General features: G+C 39.8%; 1 pseudogene; it reads right to left on the reverse strand.

Annotated features, from left to right (window-relative positions):
* Positions 1–2,479: 2,479 nt before the first annotated feature.
* On the reverse strand, positions 2,480–4,919 carry LOC123450542 (annotated as a pseudogene).
* Positions 4,920–5,420: the final 501 nt, after the last annotated feature.

Here is a 5,420-nt window from a genome sequence, read left to right on the forward strand (position 1 = left end):
AGGGCTTGCGAAAATAACCAGATTACAAAATCTGATCTAGTAAGTTCTCATATTGCACCATATGTTGTGTGTATCTTTTTTTATATCAAGCCTGTTTTTTATACTTGTACTCGGTTTTTGTTCCATCGCAGCTTTTCATTGTTGTCGTCCAGAACACACATTGGGCTGTAGTTGTTGCTAACTTGATGCATAAACAATTCAATGTCTTCGACTCTATCAAGAATTCCGAGGATGTTACATTGCTCACGGATGCAACCAACAATGTGGTAATGAAGTTTATTACCTGTCTTTTCTGAGAGTAATCAACCTAGTATATTTATGTTTGTATGATCACTGTTTGTTTTCAATGTCAGTATGATTCACACACTAGAATACCCTTTTTTAAAACTATTGTTTTATGTTGCATCCAATCAGATCACCAACATAAAGAAGGTAGCAAACTGCGAATCCGCGTTCAAGTTTGATCTCAATAGCTTTGAGCTTGTCACCCCAGATTACCCAACACAAGGAACACAGTAAGGCTTTTGTACTTGTAGGCTTGTACTTGTTTGGATTTCATGGTTTTTCTACCCTATATGGATGTAGGATTTTATATCAGCAAGTATGATGCAAGATGAAACTACTTATGTTTATGATGACTTGGGCTTATGATGACTAGTATAGCTGCTGCCGGTTTCGACACCTGGCATGGTATTTTATCAGATGTTGAAACTACTTATGTTGTCCCCTTACTTTTGTATTAGTTTCATACAATCTATCAAGTTTTTGACGCTATGACAATGAAAAGCATGCCGGTTCTGTTTTGTTGCACTTCCTTTTCTATGAGAGGATGACACTATGACATTGAAAGCATGCTGGTTTTGATACATAAGTTTTTCCTTTCCATTTTGTTAAGAATGGTGTGAGTGTGGTCAGGGGCCTGGGTTAGCCTCTTTTTTTTGGTGTGATGCAACTGATTCCTCATACCTGTGCTTAAACTTTTCCTTTGTGTGCAACAAGGATGTATGTATTTTGACAATGCTAGGCATGAATCTTATTCTGAAAATACTTATATCTTCTTTTTTAAATATTTTTTCAGTTATAATTGTGGCTTCTATGCAATTCTATACTTGGAAAACTACAATGGTGTTGTCATGATGCATTTTGATGAGGTACTGTAATATACCTGCCTCTTATATTTTTATGATTTTTTGCGCCTAAAAAATGGTGTGCATGATTTTTGTTCAGTTCAGTAAATGAAACATGTTTTCTACTAGTTGTTTTACATGTTTGTACTATTTCTAATGCCCCTTTTAATATCCATCTAACCCTTTTTTGTCTTTCTTGTTGTTTGTGTTGTCAGTCTTACATCCCCAACCTCCGAAAACGAATTGCAGCAAATCTTTTGAAGCATCCCAGCAATAATTTGGACCCTGCAGAGCAGCTGACGAAGCTGCTGGAACATTGATTAAAGAAAAATGGTGGAGATGGAACTGGGGTCCCCCTGCTGGTGGCTAAATGCTGTGATTTTTTGGATTTAACCTAGATGTTAATACAGTGTCTTTCATGTAACCAAGATGTAACCTTTCTTTTTTCGTAAGTGTCTGGGATTGTTTCAACTCCGTGTTGGAGGTACTTTTGACGCATCGATAGTGTTCAATGAATGTTGTGGAGGTACTTTTGTTGGGATATTAATACAGTGTGTTGAAATGAAATTGTAATCAGTCCCCTCGCATGTATCTATTTGGCCCCTTTTTCCCTTATTTTTTGTTGAAGATGAATGCAACTCCTTTTTTCTGTGTGATCAATATATGATAATTGCAGTTTATGTACAGCTTTGTTGGGACTCATTTTTTTTGTGATGAAGATGAATGAACCTCGTTGTTTCATTTTTAGTGTCGGGCTCTCCGGGTCTGTATACAGGGTCCCCATTTTTGCAATTTTTTTCTTTTTCAAATGCTATCAGGAGACATCCCTACATTCTTGGTTTTCTTTTTAATCAATGCTTATCACCACAAAATGTTTTATATATCCTAAAAATGCAAGGTGCTGCATAGATGTTTTTTAGTTGGCTTTTTGTCTCAAAAATGGAGCATAATTGTAAGGAAGCTGTGAAACAGGATCAAACATCACAAGTTTTGTCCAACACACACATGTAGAGACTGAAAATAATATATTTTCAAGAAATAAGCACACAAATGTAACAAATGTATATTTATACTAAATAAACACATTCACTTTACATTTTTCTGAAGGAGACTTTCTCATGTGGCCCAAAACTAGGAAAGAGATTTTTACACTGACATAGCACCCCCTACATTTTGACTTTTTTGTATGCAGTAAGCGAACCAACTCTTTGTGTCTTTTTTTCTCAAAGCCTAAGTTCTGTTGCTCTAGCGACATTTGCATCCACTGATATTGCAGCCCTCAGGTAGGGACATGTATTTGTTGCATGACCATCCTCGGTGCAATAGTTGCATTTCTTGACAGCCATCGCAAGTTACAACTGCTCGCACACTTGGGCGCTGTGACCATCTTCTTTGCAGTATGAGCATATGTATTTTTTCTTCTTTGGTCCAGGTTTTCCTCTGGGTTTTACTTCTTTCTTCTTCTCCTCGGTTTTTGCCTTCTTCTTCGGTGCATCCTCTCTTTGCTCAAGCAAAGTCTTTCTCCTTCTTGATTTTTCCAATGGTCGACCTTTCTTCGGGACACGCGTTGGGTTTTGAAGCATGACACTCTCCCCGTTATCTTGTTCAACCGGCGGGTTTGGTGCTTCTGGCTGTTCGATTGTGGTTTTTGGCTGTTTTGGCTGTTGCTTTCTTGGCTGATGCGGCACGTGCTGCTGCTGCATTGTTGGTTGCTGTTGTTCATGTTGTGACGTGTTTTGTTGTGGGGTCTGTTGCTGCTGCTGTGATTCCCGCTGTTCTTGCAATCTCCCTTTTTTGCTGCAGCAATAATGGGCTCAAGGTTATGAGCTGCATCATTTAGTATTTTGTAGGCATCATCATTGCTACAAGCTTGAGAGGCCAACCTTGTGAACTTCCTGCACAATGAGTTGTACTTGAGTGTATTGTTTGAAGGGTGCGCAAAATCCAGTAGATGAGCACTATTGCCGGTTGGTGTAGTTGCTTGTTCCGACCAACGTTCTAGCAAGTAGCATTGTGGTATAACTTGGACATTGAGGTGGACCATGACTCTAATGATATGCGCACATATGATGCCATTCATTTCAAAAAAATTGCAGCTGCACTCAAATATCTCTTGTTCCATCTCAACATTTACTGTAAATATCTTGGGGTCTTCATAGTAATTTGAAAAGAGCTCAAATTTCACACCTCCAATGTCAACAGAAGGAACTTGGTTTAGAACAAAGCCTGTTGATGCAGCCACTTCAGCTTGAAACTTGGAAAACACGCTTCGAGTGTAGAAACCAACTGCTTGACGTTCAATCTTGTACCTAGAGTAAAGAGGGGATGTGGTTGCTGCACCAACGAAAGCTTGATTGTCCTCACGGTCTAGCATAGTCTCCTGTAGCATCTCATATTGTTGCACGAACCTCCACACCGAATATTGAGGGTGCACAAATGTCTTGAAGTAGGAGTTTAGCCCCTCTGACCTCCCAGTAGTGCTTGTGAAGGGGAAGAAGCACTTCCGAAAGAACGCTGGGACCCATGTGTGACGGGTGCGCCACATGTTGCAAAGATGTCTATTCTCAACTAATTCGAAGCAATGTATCATATGCTGCCAGTTCTCCTCAAATTCATCAACCGTACCAGAATCATTGATGCACCTGTAGAAAGCATTCTCAAAAACCTCATCTCTACTCATTATCCTGCCAAGCTTCTCAGGAGCTTTTCTCTGGACATGCCATTTGCAGCATTTGTGCACCGTGTTGGGGAAGACTTGTGATATGGCAGTTTCCATGGCCTTGTCCTGGTCTGTCATAATGTTCAATGGGTGTTCATTGTTCATTGCAAGCAGAATGTTCTCGAAGACCCACCTGAAAGTTTCAATTGTTCATTTGGTAGCAACGCACAACCGAGCAACACCGTTTGCAAATGGTTGTTCACCCCAACAATCTGAGCAAATGGCATGTTGTATCTATTTGTACAAAATGTTGTATCAAAGAAAATACAGTCTTTGTACTTAGGGTACAATGCCCTTGTCCTGCCATCCACCCAAAAGAGCCCTGTAACCGAGTTGGTATCCTCATCAACAATTTTTTCATAGTAGAACTGAAGATTCTCAGCTACCCGCCTCTTAAAATACTCAACTGTCAAATCCATGTCTCGGAGGTTTAGGTTTTGGCGCAGCTTTGACTGGACATTTGAAACATCCCTCTTCACATATGGTAGTATCATGCAGTCTCCGCCGCGCACCCTTGAGAGCATCCCCATGCACGATGAAGTTGAGAAGTTTACATCATGCATTATCCTTATGAGATCCATATCTTCTTCCGGAATGTTGCGGTTTGAGCAGTAATATCGTACAAGCTCTGGCTGTGGCATCAGGGGATGTGTGTGCTCAGCAACAAAATATGATACAAGCCACTTGTTCCCCCTGAGTCCAACTATCATCTTAGCTTTGCAATCATGTCGCAGCAACCTATTCTTTTGACGTTTGTTCGTAACATCCATTTCGAACCAACTATCTTTGCTAGACGAGGTTGCACCATTTGATAGACCCTCTGAAGCAGTGCTGCTATCAGCTTTGCTACCTGGCTTGCCTGTGTGGACACACTCAAAAACCCTCTTGATAAGTGTCGTAGGACCTTTCTTTTGGCTGTTTCGAGAAGCACCTATGTGTATTCCAAATCCAGTCTTGAAGGCATATTCATTGTAGAATATTCTAGCATCTTCGACAGTGTCAAATTGCATGCCAACAAATGGCAATAGTGTCTGCGATGAAAGTTCTTCTTCCTCATCATCACAGTCATACATTGTAGCAGTCGAGTTGAGTCCAGCATGAGCCGCATAGCTATGTTGAGCTTCTGTTCCATCATGAGCATCCTACAAAAAATGCATCAAAAGTACATCCATAAATCAATACTATTTAACCTCAATAGATGGCCCAAGCATGCAAAAATGTTTGCAGCACAATAATTGTTCTAAAAGATTTTTTTGCAGGACAAGGATACAAGTATTTAACATTTCTTCAGAGCAGTTCACAACAACACTTTTTCTTATCAGGGTAATGATACACATTACCATTTCACAAAAGTTTACTGCATTACTAATTTTTGAACTCATATTTTCTTCTCAACATTTCTGGACAAGGAGACAACATTTTTTTGCGCAGCAACCATACTGATTTTGACAGCACGAGTTTTTTTTATCATAGTGGCATTGCAACTACTAGCATTGATTGATATTGCAGCCAGGCAGTATACATTTTCTACAAGACAAGTGTGTCAGATATTTTACATGTAAGACATCATAATT

This window comes from Hordeum vulgare, chromosome 4H, assembly GCF_904849725.1.
Source record: "Hordeum vulgare subsp. vulgare chromosome 4H, MorexV3_pseudomolecules_assembly, whole genome shotgun sequence".
NCBI lineage: Eukaryota > Viridiplantae > Streptophyta > Magnoliopsida > Poales > Poaceae > Hordeum > Hordeum vulgare.